General features: G+C 40.2%; 1 protein-coding gene across 27 annotated transcripts in view; it reads right to left on the bottom strand.

Moving 5' to 3' along the window:
- Window positions 1–20,003, bottom strand: part of svila (supervillin a) — a 279,438-nt gene that overhangs the window by 181,001 nt on the left and 78,434 nt on the right. For 25 of the 27 annotated variants that reach the window (XM_072253924.1, XM_072253940.1, XM_072253926.1 and 22 more), the window contains one exon: window positions 9,068–9,132. The gene's annotated coding sequence lies outside the window, so the exon portion shown is untranslated. Of the gene's footprint in view, window positions 1–5,078; window positions 5,510–9,067; window positions 9,133–20,003 lie in introns of those variants that run through there. The other 2 variants (XM_072253928.1, XM_072253941.1) reach the window with 1 other exon arrangement.

Below are 20,003 nucleotides of genomic sequence, written 5' to 3'. Positions count from 1 at the left end.
GCTCCCAGTCAGGGTCATTATTGGTCAATGATTTGTGAGATCGTGGTGATGCTAGTGCTGAGGAACTTCGTGGTGAGGTTTCTTGCTGGTATTTCCTCTTCTCCAACCATGTCGTCAGATTCACCCAAGATACCTTGCTCTGCCAATTCTCAAAACTTTTCGTTATTAAGGCTCTCACCATGAGAATGCAGTAACTCTTCAACATCATCATCATTAACATCCTCTAATCCTGCTTCATTGGCCAGTTCAACAATGTTTTGGCTGACTGGTTTTACCTGAAATTCTAGGCTGTCATTGAATGCTTATGGCCATAGCTTCCTCCACACTCTGTTCATGCAGTTTTAAGTTACGAGGGCTGATTGATAAGTTTGTGGCCTAAGGTAGAAGGAGTCAATTTTAGAAAACCCAGCACATTTATTTTTCCTACATTTACACACTTAGCCCAGCGGTCATGGAGCATACGGATCCCTTCTTTGTAGAAGTCTGCGTCTTGGACCTCCAGAAGTGGTCCACAGCAGGGGTGATTGATAAGTTTGTGGCCTAAGGTAGAAGGAAATGAGTTATTAACTTCAAACTTCCTGCATTTTCAAAGAGTAGAACTGCACGTGCATGTAACGAGAGCTGTATAACTTATCTCCTTCTATCTTAGGCCATGAACCTATCAATTACCCCTGCTGTGGACCACCTGGAGGTCCAAGACGCTCTCGTTACATGCACGTGCAGTTCAACTCTTTGAGTGATAATGCAGAAAGTTTGAAGTTAATAACCCATCTCCTTCTACCTTAGACCACGAACTTATCAATCACCCCTGCTGTGGACCATTTCTACAAAGAAGGGATTCGTATGCTCCATGACCGCTGGACTAAGTGTGTACATGTAGGAGGGGACTATGTTGAAAAATAAATGTGCTGTGTTTTCTAAAATTGACTCCTTCTACCTTAGGCCACGGACTTATCAATCACCCCTCTTACTTCATCCCAGGCTACTCTGATATTATCTACAGCTTTCATGACATTGTGGCTTTTCCAAAATTGACTGATGGATTGTTCATCTTGACCTTTTGTTTCCTCTACAAGTTGCTTGAATGTGCAATGAAGGTAGTAGGCTTTAAACATTAGTATTATTCCTTGATCCATTGGTTGGAGTAATGAAGTGGTGTTGGGTGGAAGGTTAAACCATTTCTACAGGAATACAGGTCCAAAGTGTGTCCAGATTCTCAGGGTGGCCTGGGGCATTATCAAGCACCAAAAATGGTTTAGGTTCAAGGCCATGCTCCTCACTATACAGATTCACTGCTGGACAAAATCGTGAACCAACCCAATTTTGGAAAACATTAATTATCACCTAGTCTTTCTTGATTGATTTCCAAATCCCTGGTAGACTTGACTTTAAAATGCCTTTCATTCTTCATGGTGTTTCAAAGTGATACACAACCACAGGCTTTAACTTCAAATCATCTTTAGGATTGCCTCCTAGCAAGAGAGTTAATTGGTCCTTTTCAGCCTTGTACCCAGATGTATGTTTGTCTTCTCAGGGGATGAAAGTTAAAGGCAGCATTTTTTTCCAAAATAGGCCTGTCTCATTCACATTGAAGACAAGCTCGGGAGGATAATCATCCTTTTCGATTGTGGCCTTCAGTGTTGTAGGAAAGTCCTCGGCCATCTTGCTCTCTGCAGGAGCCACTTTACCAGAGATACGTACGCTATGGAGGTTACTACACTGTTTAAATCTATCAAACCAACTCCTGCTGGCTGTGAACATTACCGATGTATCTTCTTCTTCTTGGATATGATAGATAGATACTTTATTGATCTCAAAGGAAATTACAGCATCACAGTAGCATTACAAGTGCAAATATAAATATTAGAAGAGAAGTAGAAAGAACAAAAAATAAGTTACCACAAACAGTCCACCGGGAGGGGTCATCACTGCCCCAGTGAAGGGTTGACTCATTATAGAGTCTAAAGGCTGAGAGCAAGAATGACCTTGGAGCAGCGCAGTTGTCTTAGTCAAGACTGAAGATGCTTCTTGCCTTTTCCATTATCATCAGCTGGCTTAGGGGCATATTTTGTGTTTGGTTATGCACCCACATAGTTAGTCTATTTCGCATTTTTCAAGCAAATGGCTCCTTGAATGAGTCACCTTCGTTGATGATAACTTTGAGGTAGTTGTTGCAGAAGCTTTTTCTCTTGTCTGCATTTTTTATAAGGTGTTCTGATTGTCGACGTAGCCAATTTTGAAGAGGCGCCAACATCAACCTGACGCTCACTAGCTTCCACCCGTCCTATCACTTGCAGTTTCACATCCATGTTAATGCTTTTCCTAGACATCTTAGGTGTACTCCCGCAATGGAAGTTGCAGGCCGTTTCCCAGGCATTATGGGTGGAAAGTGGCGAGGGACCAAGAATGTTTACACACGTTGGGGTGGCAGAGCGTGAACTAATATGTAATTGGCTGTGAGTAGCTCAGAACGTATGTAGAGTGCTCTCATTGGCTGGCTGAATGTTTACTGTAATAGTGGCCACTCTTGAGAAGTTTTAAGTGTTGTTTAGAATGACCCTTTACCACTTTAAAAAATTTCAATAAAGAATTGAATGACTGCGTTGTAACGGATCAGTGCTATTTGGGGCCTGAGTGTATCATGCATCTATAAAATTGGTGAGGGTCAAAGGAAACGTACTTTCTTTAGCTTCCTGAGTGATACAATGTAACAAAACCAAAATAACCTCCAACATGAACACAAGAACTAAAACAATGGTTATTAATTTAGAAATTTCTCAGACTGAAAGATACAATTGAATCTGCAGCATCACAGGGCTGAGGAATGACAAGATCAAATTCTTGGCAAACAGTTAGCTGCCTCATGAATATTTCTTAACTTGTGACACACAGCATCACAACATAGCTGGTCAAGTAGTTACGGAATCAACAGGTTAATGACTATAGTAGTCAAAGGCACAAGATGCAAGTGTTGTGGACCAAGGTCAAAATACTGTACAGGCATCATATCAAAGATAGATAGCCAGGTGATGGGTAAAAGGGTGAAGGTGTTAATGTCTGGGTGTCCCCTACTGCAAATGTTTTCATATCTTTGCTCAGTGACACTTAAACTTAGAAACACAACTTCAAGAGTTGGTGTTGCTTCCACAAGTTGTAACAGATAAACAGACATTGGGTGTCATAACTTAACACCACACAGTCGAGTGATGCTCAAATTACCCTAAAATAAAACACTCACTGTAAAGCAACATGCCTAGAAATTTTTACAGAATTGTACAACATTAAATACATTTTAAGCAACATGTACAATTTTGGAGACTGTATCTATTTTAACATACAGTTTAGCTGGAAGTCTTTAGAAACAGGTCAATGGGAAAAAAAGTTGGAATGGAAATTATTGCATAGGAAAACAAATTCATCCATGTGTGTTTCACAAAGCAAAATACTTTGAATTAGAGCCAGAATTAGAATCAGGTTTAAAATCATTGGCATATGTCATGAAAGTTGTTGTTTTGCAGCAGCAGTGCATTGCAATACATAGTAATAAAAACTATAAATTACAATAAAGAGTATCTAAAAAAATTAAATAGCAAAAAAGGGGAAATACTGAGGAAGTGTTCATGCATTCACTGACCATTCAGAAATCTTATGGCGGTGGTGAAGAAGCTGTTCCTGAAGAGTTCAGTATGTGTCTTCAGGCTCTTGACCTTCCTCCTTAATAACAGCAACGAGATGAGGCCATGTTCTGGGTGATAAGGGTCCTTAATGATGGAAGCCACCTTTCTCAGGCATCTCCTTCTGAAGGTGCCCTGGATGCTGGGGAGGCTAGTGCCCATGATGCAGCTATTTGAGTTAGGGAGGTGTAGGGGCCCAGGTTTTGGCACCTTTTGATTAGAACTGAAGGTATGATTGTGTTGGAATGCTGAGCTGAGAACAACGGACATGGTATTCATGCCAATTTCTTGTATAATTTCATTCAAATTTCTAGATCTCTGAACACTGATCATAAAAATAGCATTAAAACAAATTTTCATACCATTATTGAATATGGAGGCTCAAGGATACTGACTGAAATTAAGGTTTGCATTAGAATTATTGGTGAAATTCAAAGTCAATACAGGTGTTGATCTCTGCAACGTTTAAAGTAAATAAATGTTTAGTGTATTGTGTGTTTCATGCCAACTGAAAAGTATGTGCATTGTCACAGAAGGTAAGACATTCAGTACAGATAACTTCTAAACCTCTAATTTGTAATGTAAGAGTTGACAAAAAGATCAAGAGTTGAATCTACTGGGCCAGTACAACAATACTTGTTAAATTCCTTATAGGTTCATGAACAAGGACCTTGAACTATTTAAAGTCATCCTCCATACCAATGAGGAGGGGTATAATTTTCTGCAGCAGATTTAATTGATATTGCACGTAGGTGTTTCATAAATCATTCATAGCAACTTTATTAGTAAGCCAGGGAAGGGGTCATCCAATAAAGTAGCCAAGACCAACCAGCTGCATCACTGAATTAGTAACTATAAAGGTCTGTGTCATGCGACCGAAGGCATGTTTGCAGCACGAATGAGGACATTGGCCAATAATGTCTACAATAACTTAAGCCAAATTCTATTGATTCAAGTACAATTTGTCAAAAAGTTTGCTCTTGCTTTTAAATTTTTAGGTAATGAAGATCTCATTTACCAACAAAAAACAATTATAATCTTTGGAAATAGAGCAACTACCTTTCAATAAATACAAGGAAGAAAACTGGTAAATTCTCTCAATGCATCATGAGTACGATCATTCCAAGCATTTATCTAAAGAGCAGCCATTAAATTCAGTGGGCAAATTTAATTCAGTAAGCAATGCGTCCTTAAAAAATAATGAATGCGGCTGTCTATGAGAAAGTTTGCTCCTACGCAATTTTCCTTCATAAACTTAAAAGCACCTCAAGCCGTCACATGATCAGCAATGACAGACATGCACACATTGGTAAACAAAAGATTTTTCCAGCATCAAATAACAACCTCACTGAAACAGCTGTTAACAGTTCCTTAAGATACCCCATTGAACAACATCCTACTTACTTCAGTGGAAATGAGGTTTCCTCTTCAAAAGTTTAAATTTAAAATGTTTAAAACTTCAGGGTGATAGTCAATTCACCAGCTTCATAAAGTTCAGGCTGCTCTTAATAACTTTTCCAAGGCTTTGCAATACAAGCTCCTCGGGTTTTCTGACAGATAAAAACAACCCTTATAGGTAAATGGGCAGCACAAACGATTTTACTGTTAACACTGCAATACAAGTGTGGCAGCAATGTATGCAGCATTCATCTGCAGTCAAGAGGACTCAACGTTTCCAATACAAACACAATTATTTCTTAATTAGATCCTGTATCGATATTTCCAAAGTATTTCCAACAAGATTTCCCAATGCAAAAAGAATTGCTTTCAAATCCAAGTATACTGGAGCAAGAGCTATGTTGTGGTAGTTACACACGAGCTTCCATCCAACTGTCTGTCCATCATAAACCAGTCAGTCCTTCAGATAGAACTATAGATTCATTTCAGCCTCTGAGGATTCAGGGCCAATTGCAATGTGCCAATGACACACAGGACCATCCTTTTATGGACTGAACAGTGAGCTCTGATACCAGCTAATCTGCCATAAATAGCCCTTGGAATGGAGAGATCAGATCAGCTGTTACAAACCACTCCCAGACTACAGCTTTATTCTTTATTGCCAACACTGTTTGAACACTTGCTGCCGAAACATATAGAAGGAACAAGTTATAGTTTCTAAACCCCAGCTGTTTCGTTCTATTATGTAGGTAAAGTGGACAAAACTATAAACCAGTTATAGCAAGGTTTTACTTAATTTGGAACAAAGTGCTCAACTGGCAAAAGAGAAAACAAAACTGAGCAGATAGCATCTCTCACTGAGTTTCATGACCAATTCAAATCCATATTCCTCAGATGAAAACATACCTCAAACTACCTTTTGACTTGGCAACCTTACGAGACAACAAAATATGCTGAAAAGAGGCCTTATGTGACAGCTGAAGGTACTGTTCACTTGAGGATACCACTTAGTAATCAAAGTAAAGCAAAACTTAAATCTGAAGTATGTGGGCACAAGAAAAAATTCTTCAGTATGCAGCAAGCAATTGAGTTAGGAAAACTAATACTAGGTAAAATTAAGTTAAAAGTTCTAAATGTCTTCAACCAATTGTGTTTAGAAAACTTTTAAACACTCTCAAAATGCTTCCCTAATCTCTCTAAATCTGTTGTGATAAATTATTTTGTAATCTAATTTAATATTCCACTTACTCAATGTCTAGAAGCTTCAACATCCTACATCTTGCAGTGAAATTTGAATAGACTCTCGGTGACATATGCACATTTAGATCTGCCCTTCCCAAAGCACTGCAGTTCAAGGCTCTCCGAGGTGGAATCCCATCATGACAGGATATATGGTTATATCTGTTCTCTCAAAAATGGGGGAACTGTAGCATGGGCTGGAATTCATGCCACAACTCTATTACGTTCCTGTGGCAACTTCACACCAACCCTAACACAGCAAAAATTGATCCAACTGAAAATAAATGTAAGGTGGGAATGAAGGTGAAATATTGTGTCTAAAACAGGGGTTCCCAATCTTAGATCCACGGACCCCTCGGTTAATAGTAGGGGTCCATGGCAACAAGAAAAGTTTGGGAATGCCCAGTCTAAAGAGTTCAAACTGCAAATGACAAGCATGGCAAATACCAAAAGGTGGGCAGCTTTCATTCAGAAAATGGGTATTTAGGATGAATGCGGAAAATGACTCCATATCATTGGAGCAGTCAATGTGTATACAAGTCAGTCAACTGGCCCATCGCACCTGCTTCATCATTAAGATTTCAACACAACTTCTACTTCACAGGTTCTCTCAACAATCCCAGATTCTACATTACTTTAAGAGAATTTATCACCAATAAAAGACAATACTGCTCAAATGACTTAATTATTCCTTATTACCCTACAACTTCCATTCAAGTACACAAGTTAATTGACACAGTGAAAATGATATGTACCCCTTACCTTGGAGAGATGGAAATTTTGGTTTGTTGAATTTTTAAAAAGACAAACTTAGTTTCCTTTTCAGCACTTTTGTTTGAAAATAGAATATCCATCCATTCTGGCAACAGGTATATCAAATTTTATTTCATTGTTTTATTATTTTTGGCATAGTTCCTTAAATTGTGGTTTTGGTAATGTTTGGTTAGGCAATTTTGGTAATGCATTTGGGATATCAAATACAGAACAGTAAGTGGTGGGGACCTCAGGAGGGTTGAGGTATAGAGGAATATTGGGGTACAAGTATATAGCTCCCTTAAAATAGCAACTTAAGACTTCAAGAGTCAAGATGCAATGCTGCAATTGTCCAAAATATTGCACAGACTGCATTATTGCAAACAATTCTGGTTGCCACGCCATAGGACAGGTGTAGACATGGAGAGAATGTGGAAGAGATTCACCAGGATGTTCCCTGGAGCACAGGGATTTATTTATAAGAGATTGGATTAGATGGGTTTATTCCCATTAGAATATAGGAGACTACGAGGTAACCTCAGAGGTCTATAAAATGGTAAGGATAGATAGTCAGGGCCTTCTCCCCAACCCCCCAAGGGTGGGAGGGAGGGAATCTAAAAGAGCACGACACGTTTAAGATGGGAGGGGAGGAATTTAAAGGTGATCTGAGGGTATGTTGTTCCAAATAGGAATGAGATGCCAGAAGAGGCAGGTGAGGCAGATACAAAACAACATCTAAAAGACGTCTGGACAGGTACTTGAATAGGAAAGGAGTGGGGGGGGGGATATGGGACTAATCTTGGAAAATGGGATTAGTGCAGAAAGGCTTCATGGTCAGCATGAACAATCTGTGGCAAAGGGCCTGTTTCTATGCTATACAACTCTATTTAGGAATTCTTAGTCAGAGCACACATTTTATAGGCAGAGATTCATTAAATCATACTTCTATATTAATCTGTCATCAACATCTAAATGCCCCTTATCAGATTATACACAGGAACTCAGAACACTAAATTTTGAGTCATAATATTGAGAAATCTGGTGGAGCGGGGAGATCTGGGAGACCACGTAACTGAGCGTTGAAATGTAATTGATACTTAGGACGTATACTCAAAGTGTTTCCTGTGATTTCGAAGGGGGACTGGAACACAAAGGAATGGGTTTTCGTCTTACTTGGTCGGACTCCATCTGGAAAACTATATTCAGCTCTTAGGGCAATACGTTAGTAGGCAAGAGTCCAGAATCAACATAATGCTGTCAAGGCTCAGAAAATTAAATTCAGAACCAAATTCATAAACTTCACGTATACATGACTACATTTCACCTGATCACAAAATCTCCTTGTTCCACCCATCATCTTTCCTGGCTTTCAAGCTACCCATTTCGTTTCTCCTTCTCAGTTCTGATATATGATCTTTGAGCCAAAACGTTAACTACTTCACTTCTATGGACGCTGTTGAGATTTTTCACCAGAATTTTGGGGACATAGGAGACTTGGACACCGGTGTCCTCCCCTCCTCTTTCCTTTTATTCTAACCTCTACCATCTTCTCCCATCGTATTGCATATCTTCACTTTGTCACTTCCATTCTATCACCTCCCAAGCTTGTGACATAATTCTTATCCTCATCTGTCTATGAATCCTCTTCATCTGCGTCTATCTATCACAGCAATGCTCTTGCTTGATCCTTTCCTTCCATCTTTTTATACTGGCGATCTTGTCGTTTCTTTCTAGTCCGGATAAAGAGTCTCAATCCAAGGCGTCAGCTGTTCATTTCCCTAAATAGATGCTACCTAACACACTGATTTCCTCCAGTGCCTTTTGTATTATTTCCCCTGCAAACTCTCCCCCATATTTCCAGCATCTGCAGATTTTGTATGTGCAAAAGCAGGAATCCAGACCGAGTAAATAAATAAAGTTGCCCATGCAAAACCAGAGCTAAATTTCAATCTGCAAGAATCACGTAATCAACCCCAAGTGATAGGATGCAAACTTAAACTTACCAAATTCTCAAAGTGAAAGAAGCTTCATGGTCAATAATTGTATCTCCTCTGGTGACCTATGGATCCTGAAGAGCAAAAAATGCTAAGTTAGCAAAATATTACACTTTAAAGGTTACACTTTGGTACTCTGAAATGCGTTTTCTTTTGATTTTTATTTATATATTGCTCCCCAAAACAGAACTTCCTTCTTAGGAAAATATTCAGAAATATTTAGAATCACATTTTTACGGACAAGATTAAACAATTAACCACATTTATGTGCTATTTATAGTTTTGGATATTAGTACGAGGGGGAAAAGAGTGATGGCGCTACCTCCCTGAAATGAGTTTTTGCAGGGTGGGATGTCTGAACATGGAATTGTGATATTATACAGTCTTATTACAGGGAGGCATTTTTCACATTACAAGTAGACAGAACATTGATTATAACCACTATAACTGCACTGATGCTTCTTCAAAATCAAATGACTTAATTATTTGTATCTGGAAGTACCCTGAATAAGGCAAGGCAACCTCCCCAGCAAAAACCTGCAGTAAATAAAAGCCGTTTGAAAGAAACATAGATGCAGACTGATCACGATTGTTAAACAATTTACAGTATTGTCTTGTAATGTATCATTGATTGAAAATGTTATTATCCAGATCCAAGAGAAAAAGAAGACTGCCCTTTGGATGACATGCACTAGCGAATGGAGAAGAATGCCCAAGGGTGAGACTTAGGGTGTCCATGCAGGGCCAAGAACTTGGTGTAGCTGTCCTGTGCTTGAAGGATTTTTATTCTGTAAATTCTCTCTTCCTGTTGTCTCCTCGCATCAGTAAACAGCATAATCAACGACTCCACCCAGCCTGAGCAGTTTCTCTTCTCTACTACTCCATTGGACAGAAGGTACAAAATTCTGAAAAAACTTACCACCAGGCTCAAGGACAACATCAACCCTGCAGTTATAAAGTTATTAAATAGTTCCCTAATATGATAAATTGGACTCTTAACCTCTCAATCTACAAACGTAGCCTGTCATGGTTTTGCACCTTATTGTTTACCTGCATAGCACTTTCTCTGTAGCTGTTACAGTTTATTCTGCATTCTGTTATTGTTTTTACCTCAATGCACTGTAATGATCTGAACTGCATGAACAAACTGCAAGACAAGCTTTACACTGCATCTATCTCTGGACATGTGGCAATCATAAACCAACTCTACTTCCAATTCACATCCATGACCCTGTAACATTCTCCTTTGAAACTCTCTAAAGGTTTTATCCAGCAAAATTTATCTGAATACCTAATGCAAGTGATCAGCTTCAGAATCTGAGAAATCAATTTAAATCAGGGGTTCCCGACCTTTTTTATGCCATGGACCAAAGCCATTAAGCAAGGGGTCCGTGGACCCCAGGTTGGAAATCCCTGATTAAAATAAAATCTTAAGAGAGGTGGAGATCTGCTTTAGGAAGAAAATTTCAGAATTCAGGCCCTTGGAAGCTGAAGTTAAGGCTGCTGCTGGTGGATTAAGAAAATTTAAAAAACAATATTCATCTGAGGATCAGAGGACAGAGAGACAGGATGAACACGTCCATGCAGGGACTGGAATTCAAGCATGAAGATTTTTAGACTGACATGTTGCTGACTCAAAATTTGCTTAACATTTTTAAAAAAAATATTCCACAAAAAGTTATCACCCTGCGCTAAGTTTAATTAATAAGTTATTTGAATTAATTATAGGACTATAAGAGCTTGAGAGAGGATAGGGCATACTGCCCAATCAAAAAAAATGAGCAAATTGCTGGAGGAACTCAGTGGGTTTGAGTGTGAGTGTATAGATGGAATGAGGAGGAGGAGAAAGTTTGGAAAGAATTGGAGAGAAGAGGATTCACAGTATCTGGATAGATCAGGAGAGAGAAATGAACACAATGGATGCAGGTTACCTGAAATTGATAAATTCAATGATCATACAACTTAGAGCAGAATTAGGCCATTTGGCTCATCGAGTCTGCTCCACCATTACATCATGGTTGATCTATTTTCCCTCTCAGCCTCAATCTCCTGCCTTCTTCTCTCTGTATCCCTTCATACCCTGACTAATCAAGAATCCATCAACCTCTCCCTTAAACATACCCAATAACTTGGCCTCCACAGCTGTCTGTGGCATTGAGTTCCACAAATTCACCACTCTATGGCTAAAGAAATTCCTCCATTCTAAATGGACCTCCCTCTATTCTGAGAATGTGCCCTCTGGTCCTAGACTCCCCTATCATAGGAAACAGCCTCTCCACACCCACTCTATCGAGGTCTTTCAACATTCGACAGGTTTTAATGAGATTCCTCTTCATTTTTCTGGATTCCAGTGGGTATAGGCCCAGAGCCATCAAACGCTCCTCATAAGCCTTTCCATCCTGGAATCATTTTCGTGAACCTCCTTTGAACCCTCTCCAGTATCAAAACATTGGGTTACAGACTACCCAGGTGGAATATGAGGTACTGTTCATTCAGTTTGATTTTGTCTATACTTTAGTAGTGGAGCTTACCAAGGACATCGATGGGAGTTAAAATGACATACAACTGGGTGTTTAGCATTGCCGTTGCACGTAGCGGACCATATTTTGTGTAAAATTACCATTTCAATATTTCAAACAACAATCAAATCACTATTTGAAGAAATTTGGACTCTGCTTCATATTCTTGTGGCAAATAATTCCACACTTTAATCACCCTTATAAGGAAATTTCTCACACTTCCATTTTTTGGTCATCTTAAATTTGGGCATTTACTTCCTGTATTGTCAACCAAAAGAAACAATTATTTATCTCATTATGACCTTTCATCATCATGAAGTTTGCCACATCTGGCCACAATTTAGCTTTCTCAGTTTACAGCAAAATGCCCAAGGTCTCTGCAGACAAACTCATCTGTGAAAAGCAACAGTCAAATCAAGTTTTGGCAGATCTGGTTTCCGCTAGGTCATTCTAACAGCTGCAGTTGCCACCAGAAATAAATAGACACAAGCAGAGACGAGGGATGCAAGCAATGCAAAAAATTCACTTTCCATATCCTCCCTCCACCCAGCCCACAACATTTTCCATTTAACCGGGTGCAAAATAAATCGAAAATAAGTTTGGCCTCTAATGCTGATGCAATTTGATATTTTCCCTTCACTTTATTAGAAAGCAAAATTGGGCAAGGAACATTTTATAAAGTTAATTACACTAGTAACAACAAAAAATTGAGGGAAATACACAGCACATCACACTGATCTGTACAGAAAGTGAGAAACTTTGTATTTCAAGTTCAGCAGTAGTGATGGAGACAGAAGAGACTGCAGATGGCAGGAATTTGGAGCAAAAATAAATCGCTATTGGAACTCAGCAGGTCAGTCAGCATCTGTGGAAGCAGAGGGATAGGATATACCTTCCTTTTATTTAATGGGTATGTTATCCGCTGTCTTAATCAATCACCAGCAGTAAATCACACTGCATACAGGAAGTGCTGCAGCAAGATGCCAAATATTATTTTTTTAAGCCAGCGCCATCAAGACTTGAGACCTCTACCAATTTGTAGCACAAAAGGTAGCAAATAAATGGAAATGAATTACCCTCAAAGTCACAGTCCATTTTATATTGTGCATTGTCAGCTGTTCCTTTAATTATCACAGGGCCAGGACATCTTATGACAGCACATGACACATGGATTGCAGCAATTCAAGATGGCCCTTCTGCCAAATCGCTCAGAACAATCTTTGAGTAATCACAGTAAACTGGATTAGTGTGTCCTGTGCTTGTGAAACTGCTGCATTAGCATTCTTGTTTCTGCACCTTAACAAATACCGTCAAATCATTTGGAGAACGCAACACAAGCAAGATGCTGGGAAGACTCAGCAGGCCAGGAGAACTGCATTTGGAGAACTTGTTTTATTTGCTGTAGATATACAGTACTTCCCATTGCAACATCGTGAACAAATTTGGATGACTTCAGGCATGCCTGAGTAAATGCCTATTGAAAGATACAGATCATGAAAGAAAACTACTGATGTTGCTAAACCAGTAGATATTGGTCCTACTGTGTAGAATATTACTCTGTTCATCTGCAATGGATTTTTGTGACTACTTTAAGTTCTCACTGTTGGAACAATTTTTGGGGTTAGCACATGCAGCAAATAACTTCCGTCACTAGCCTTCAGGTCCGAATACGAACTGTGGATTACATCTAAAGCAGCTCTGAACAAAGTGTTCCTAAGAACCGGGAACCAAGTTAATTAGAAGAACAGACAATGCAGATTTAGGCTACGTCCACACTACACCCCAGATAATTTTGAGAACGAAGCTTTTTCTCTTCGTTTTGACCCTCTGTCCACACTAAAACGGCGTTTTCATCCCCTGAAAACGAAGACTTTCAGAAACGGTTTCCAGAGTGAATAAACGCCTAATATCCGTTGCAGTGTGTACGGGGTAACCAGAGCTTTTTAAAACCGCTGTCATGACGTGCCACAACAGATGGCGACAGCGCAGCATTTAATTGTTTCCTTCATATTATTATCATTATTATTACTACTTTATTGTTGCCAAACAATTGATACTAGAGCCAACAATTATCACAGCGATATTTGGTTCTGCGCTTCGCAGAACCTAACAATTTCAGAACAGACAGTAACGAGACTGAAGCCAGAAGAGTAAGAAATGTACTCACCAAATACTTTGACCCATAGCTTACTGAATAAATAAGTATTCTCACTTTGCCCTGCTTTCTGTCCTTGCTTGTATGAAGGTGGTTACCTATATAACACTTATAAATAGGTATTTATGCAAGTACTTCTCTGACAATAGATGTGTAACAGCCTAATGTAACATTGTATGGAAATACAAGATAACACTGATGCAGACATGTTTTATACATTAACAAGGTGCTTTATGAATACAACAGAGTTAGTCAGTTTTTCAATGTTCGTTGTCAACCGGGTCATACTGTCCGTGAACTCCCTGTCGGTTGCCTCCATACGCTCCAGTATTTCTTTTTTTTTAGTTTTAAGTCTTCTTGCGCGAGAGCCAAGAGCAATTCCTTTTAAGTTTTTCTACTCTGTAACTGGACAAACACGCACTAAGTATACCGTTTCCTCTTCGCTTGTTTTCTGTGTGTCCTGCGCATGCCCAGTAGAGGAGATTCGCCCAAATATCCGTGTTAGTGTGGACAGAGATATTTTGAAAAATGCTTAGTGTGTACGTCTGCCGTTTTTATTTGAAACCGGCGTTTTCAAAATTATCTGGCGTAGTGTGGACGTAGCCCAAGTTAATTGGAGGAACAGACAATGCAGATATGCAGATTTAAATTCATTACTTGTATGTATTTGGGTGCTTGTAATACAGGTGTGAACAGGGGGTGTGAGTATGGGAAGATCCAGTCATTTGAGACTGTTACATGGAGTTCAAAAGAAGCATTGTAAATATAGAATTGTCCTTTGACCTTAGTCTGAATTGTCTTTAGATCTTTAGCATATAAAATATCGAGTAATGTTGAGTCAGGCAGACCCCTTGCTCTGAAAGGGTCTCTTTCTTTCTCTCCCCTCTCCCTTGTAACTCCAAAGGCTGTCAGCTTATTTGTCATATTTTGTCGAATAAAGAGACAGCTTCGTGTCCACTAGTACTTCTCTCTATGACTTCATTCGCGTGACAACACTCACGAGCAATAAAGAGGCTTTGAAGAAAGCCGAGGGTGATGCAAACTCTGAAACCACAGTAACAACTATGGCTCTGAAATTTGGAGACTTCACGCCTTGTGCCCTCTGGACCTTCTTCCATGCACCAACACAGAAATGAGCGAGATCTTTTGGCAACTTGATTCAGATGGACAGAACCTTTCACTCGTGATTAACTAACACATAAGTTTTAGTTTCCTTCTTACTTTCCTATTTAAAAACTACAGATGTCTGCATGACCTAAAATGTTATTTAATGACCTTAAAATCCAAACAATGCAAAGCCCTCAACTGCGATTCTGTGGAAATTTCAGATTCCACAATATTAGCTCTAACACTGCAATATTTTGGTCACGGTCATAGGAACCAGATGATGCTCCCCACTTTCCCCGACTCTCATGCGCCTAGAGCTCCCGTGCAGCCAGGTAGGAGGACAGCGGAAGTGCATGGTGTGAGGAGGCTGGTGGGCCTGGATCACTCAGACTGTGGTGGCTGCTCCGCGGGGCTCCTGGGTGGGAGGGGGCAGCAAAGCAGCAGCCCCTTGCGCCCGCCAGCTTGAGTGTCACTCTGCTTGCAGAACGATGGCTGAGGACATGTGCTGGTCCAGAAGAGCAGCCACAACACCATTATTAGCATGTTTCCCTTTCCCCAGAAAACAGCGTGTAAACAATTTTACCTCCACCGAACGTGCATATCTACTGACGGTTGCACATTTCTGCTACCATACTTTTATGGTACTTTCCCATAATTCAACTAGATTTCAAGTTCATACTAGTTTAGCTTGGACCTCAAACACAGCCTTACACTTTCTACTGCAGCTCAAATGACACAATAATGCTTAGGTTTCTGGCAGGTACAAGGAGTTCCCATTTCTCTTTGAACTTTTAAGTTCATGAACCACAAAACGGAAACACAAGCTGTAGATGTCAGCTGCTGCTTGATTACTCTGCGCAGCGTAATTGTCTATCTAAACTGAACTTCAATTCTGTTTGCTAGATTCTTTCCTTGCTTGGATGGCACAATTGGTTTAGGTTAAAATATTTCTCCTACAATGGCCCACAATCCATTTATTGCACTCACCCGTAACACCACTCTGAGGCTGGTAAGACTCAAATTCAAAACCATCCTGACCCAAGCAGGCTCAAGGGGTTGAATGGTCTACTGTATCATCTCCCTCAGTCAGAATGATCTGCACATGCAGCTTGCTTCCATTTCCTAAAATGATCACTGATGCAAACAGTTTCATGGTTCGTAGCGTTGCACACTACATTTACATTCTCTTTTGAATATGCATCCCTATCGGTTATCACTTCACATGAAATTATTAACTATATATAGTGCTTAAAAACTTTTTGGCCAGTAGGTGGAGTACCAAAGGCGACCATTGCAATATCAAAACCAATTCATGAGACATAATATCAAAATATAAATATGAAAAGCTGAACAATATATATTACTCAAACATACATATGACAAACTAATCATCAAAAGTTCTTAGCTTTTAAGAGGACAGTTAACGATTAACATTTGGAGGAATACAATACATTTCCAGGAAGATGACAGGTGACAAGCAGCACAATAACTAACATGTGCGTTTTGTAAAGCTCACTCTATTCCACATACTGTCAGATAAAGCCTGTGCTGAAGAGGGAAGTTCTAAGGGAACCACAACCTTGTCATGGGGTTTGGAGGCTTATGTGCCTCAATGACCCAGAGAGATACGTTGGCTACAGTCAGGGCCTTGTGATTTGGCTCCTGGCAGGGTCACCCATCCCAAGCACATCAAAGGTTTGAGGCCAGACTAGGAGTGGTCCAGTGGTCCTCCAGATTTGAGGGTTCAGTTCAAGGCTAACAGCCCTGACTGGTCCAAAAAAAATTGTTACAGAAACAGCAAAGAAGAATCATCTTATATCGGTGTGCAGTGGTCGGTGTGCAGTGGTATGGACAGAGTTGGAGGCCCTAAATGCCAGCGGTGTAACGGGCAGTAAGTAAGAGGAGGCAAGTTTATTTCAAATTTCACTTTCTTATACCTGGTCAATAGTGCAAACCTTATATCTTGATGAAACAGCAAATAAGGGTACATTTACCACCCTGTCTGAAATGTGCTGATGATAGTGTCGTGGTCAATGAGATGTTATTACAGCTCAGGGCATTCTGGAGCCCAGAGTTCAATTCCAGTGCCATCCGTAAGAAGCGTGCATGTTCTCCCTGTCAACCGTGTGGGTTTCCTCTGGGTGCCCTGGTGTCCTCCTACAGTCCAACGACCTGCTGGCTAGTAGGTCAACTGGTCATTGTAAACTGCCTTGTGGTTAGGCTCGGGTTAAATAGGTGTGTTGCTGGGTGGTGTGGCTCATTCGGCCAGAAGAGCCTGTTCTGCACTGTACCTCTAAAAAAAATAAATAAAATGTGATAGAAAAGCAGAGACTTTTTTTTAAAATCAAGGACTGATCTGATGCCACATTCACTCCTGCGAGACACTGTCATGGAGGACTTCTCACATTTACACTCAGACTTCTGCTGAATAACAAGCAGAATTTAACAAATCTAGAATCCTTATGTTTTTTTTACAAATGCTCACACATAAATAATGAATACGGATTCCAGTACCGTGTAAATTTTTTTTTGCTTCAAATCCTACCAGGATGGCCATCTTTTCAAATACTCATATTGTGTAGAAAAGTGGGCAGCAATAATGGCACAGCCATCAGCGTACAGTAAAACCGCGCAAGGTGAAGGGGCCTGGATTGGATCTCCATTGGCTGTTTTAACCCTTTCACTCCCTGTAACATGGATTAACTTGTTTCTGGTGTTAGAAGAGAGTCTGGGAACAGAAAATGCCCAGAAAGAGGGTGGCACGGTACTGCTCCAGTGACCCACGTCTGATCCTAATCTTGTAAGGTCTCCCTGTGACTTTTGGGTTTTCCTGGGTGCTCTGGTTTCCCCCCCACATCCCAAAGGTGCTGACAGGTTAACAGTCTACTGTAAATTGTACCTGTGGTAGGTGAGGGGCTGGAGAATCGTGAGGCGTTGATAAGCACTTGAGAAATAATAGGTAGCAGGGAAACAAAATGGGAGTGGGGGTGGAAGACAGGGATGGGTGGAAATGCTCTGAGAACGGAGTATTGTCTTGATGAGTCAAATGGAGAAAGACAACATCCAAAATGTGCATTGTTGGAAAGAAAACAATTGTTAGCATGCCTGCTGTCTCCAAGTTGTTTTATGAATAAATTACCTATATTGTTGATTTGAGTTACCAATCACTTCTTGCCTCACAGAGGACCTGGAGCTGCTACAATATGCCTACTGCCACAGCAGGTCTACAGTGGCTGCAACCTCACTGGCTTTCCTCCTGGCCCTGGACCACCTGGACAACAGCAATACCTACATCAGGCTGCTGTTTATTAATTACAGATCAACGTTCAACACCATCACCACTTCAGTTCTAATCAATAAGCATCAAAATTTGGGTGTCTGTACCTCCCTCTGCAACTGGATCATTGAATTCCTCATTGGAAGACCACAGTCAGAGTGGATCAAAGTAACATCTCTAGCTCAAAAATAACATCTCCTTGCTGACGATCAACAATGGCATCCCTCAAGGATGTGTGCTTAGCCCACTACTCTATTCTCTCTACACTCATGACTGTGTCTCTAAGCACAATGCAAATGCCAACTATAAATTTACCGATGACACAACTGGAGTCGGCAGAACCTCAGATGGTGATGGAGTGAGAACATCAGCTGGTTGAGTGGTGTCGCAACAGCTTTGCACGCGATGTCAGCAAGACCAAGAAATTGACTGTTGGCTTCAGGAAGGGGAAGCTGAGAAAACACACCCCAATCTTCATCAAGGGGCCAGTTCCGGAGAAGGTGACTTCTCAGTTTCCTGAGTATCAATATTTCTGATGATCTGGGCCCAAAATATTGATGCAATTATGAAGAAGGCACACCAGTGGCTATATTTCATTAGCCTGAGGAGATCTGGTATGTCACCGAAGACTCTAGGAAATTTCCGTAATGCATCATGGACAGCATTCTAGCGGGTTGCGTCAGTGCCTTGTATGGAGGGGGAACCGCACAAGATCAGAAAAAGTTACAGAGCATTATAAACTCAGCAAGCTCCATCACTGGCACTAACCTCCTCACCACTGGGGACACCTCAAAGAGGTGGCGTCCATCATAAGGACTCCCACCACCCAGGGCCTGTCTTCTCAGTATTACTAACAGAGGAGATACAGGAGCCTGAAAACACACACTTTATGTTTCAGGAACAGCTTGTTCTCTGCTATCAGATTTCTGAACAGATAATGAACACTAACTCACTATTTTTGCTGTCCTTTTGATTGAGAGAGATATTATATATATACACATACACACACACACACACACACGTACACTTCTTATTGTAATTTAGGGTACATTTTATCTATTGCACTGCACTGTTGCAGTAAAACAACAAATTTCACAACATGTCAGTGATAGCAAGCCAGATTATGATTAATAAGGGAGATATTAAGAAATTATTTCAGAAGGGCTAGCTAATGAAACTAGCCAGAATCAAAATATCAACATGATCTATCCCATGGATAACATCTTGATGTGTGTTTAAAGTCAGTGACCTGTGTGTTTTAATTACTAGAGGACACAAATGAATAGACATAAAACCTTCTACTCTGCTGGATTTTGCAGCAAGGACGTCTGCATAACTTAAATGGATATAGTGGAGGCAATTGTCTGTTGAACTGGCTACAGCAAGTAGAAGAGAACAGAGAAAGTAAAGGCACACATCATTGGTCACAAATGGAAAGAACTGAACCAAACTGCAAAGCCTTCAAATGATGTCCTATAGGCATACTACAATGCTCCAGAAATGAAACAGTTTAGCATTAATGGTCCTTCAAGCACAATCAGCAGAAGGGATATTCCCTTCCATAAGAAGCAAATAACTAGTTTTGCAGATTAGTGTTTTGATTACTTGTGGGACTCAGAGTCCAGCCAGAGGAATATAGACAGAATTAGTTCTTAAAAAGCAAAGGCTGCAGAGCTATCCAAGGCTAGATCAGAGTTGGGTGGCCAACAATGGAAGTATGAAAAGTGAAGGCCAAGGTTACAGACAAAAAAAAATTAGCAAAAAACTGCAGCTACTGGAATTCTAAAGTAAAAACATAAACACTGGTAAAGCAGTTAAGGTCGGTAAAGAGAAATCTTCAGGTTAAAAAAAATGGTTAATGGTTACCCAGGTATTAAAAATATTGTG

Source organism: Mobula birostris, chromosome 3 (genome assembly GCF_030028105.1).
Source record: "Mobula birostris isolate sMobBir1 chromosome 3, sMobBir1.hap1, whole genome shotgun sequence".
Classification (NCBI taxonomy): domain Eukaryota; kingdom Metazoa; phylum Chordata; class Chondrichthyes; order Myliobatiformes; family Myliobatidae; genus Mobula; species Mobula birostris.
This window is presented reverse-complemented; position numbering and strand designations above follow the sequence as displayed.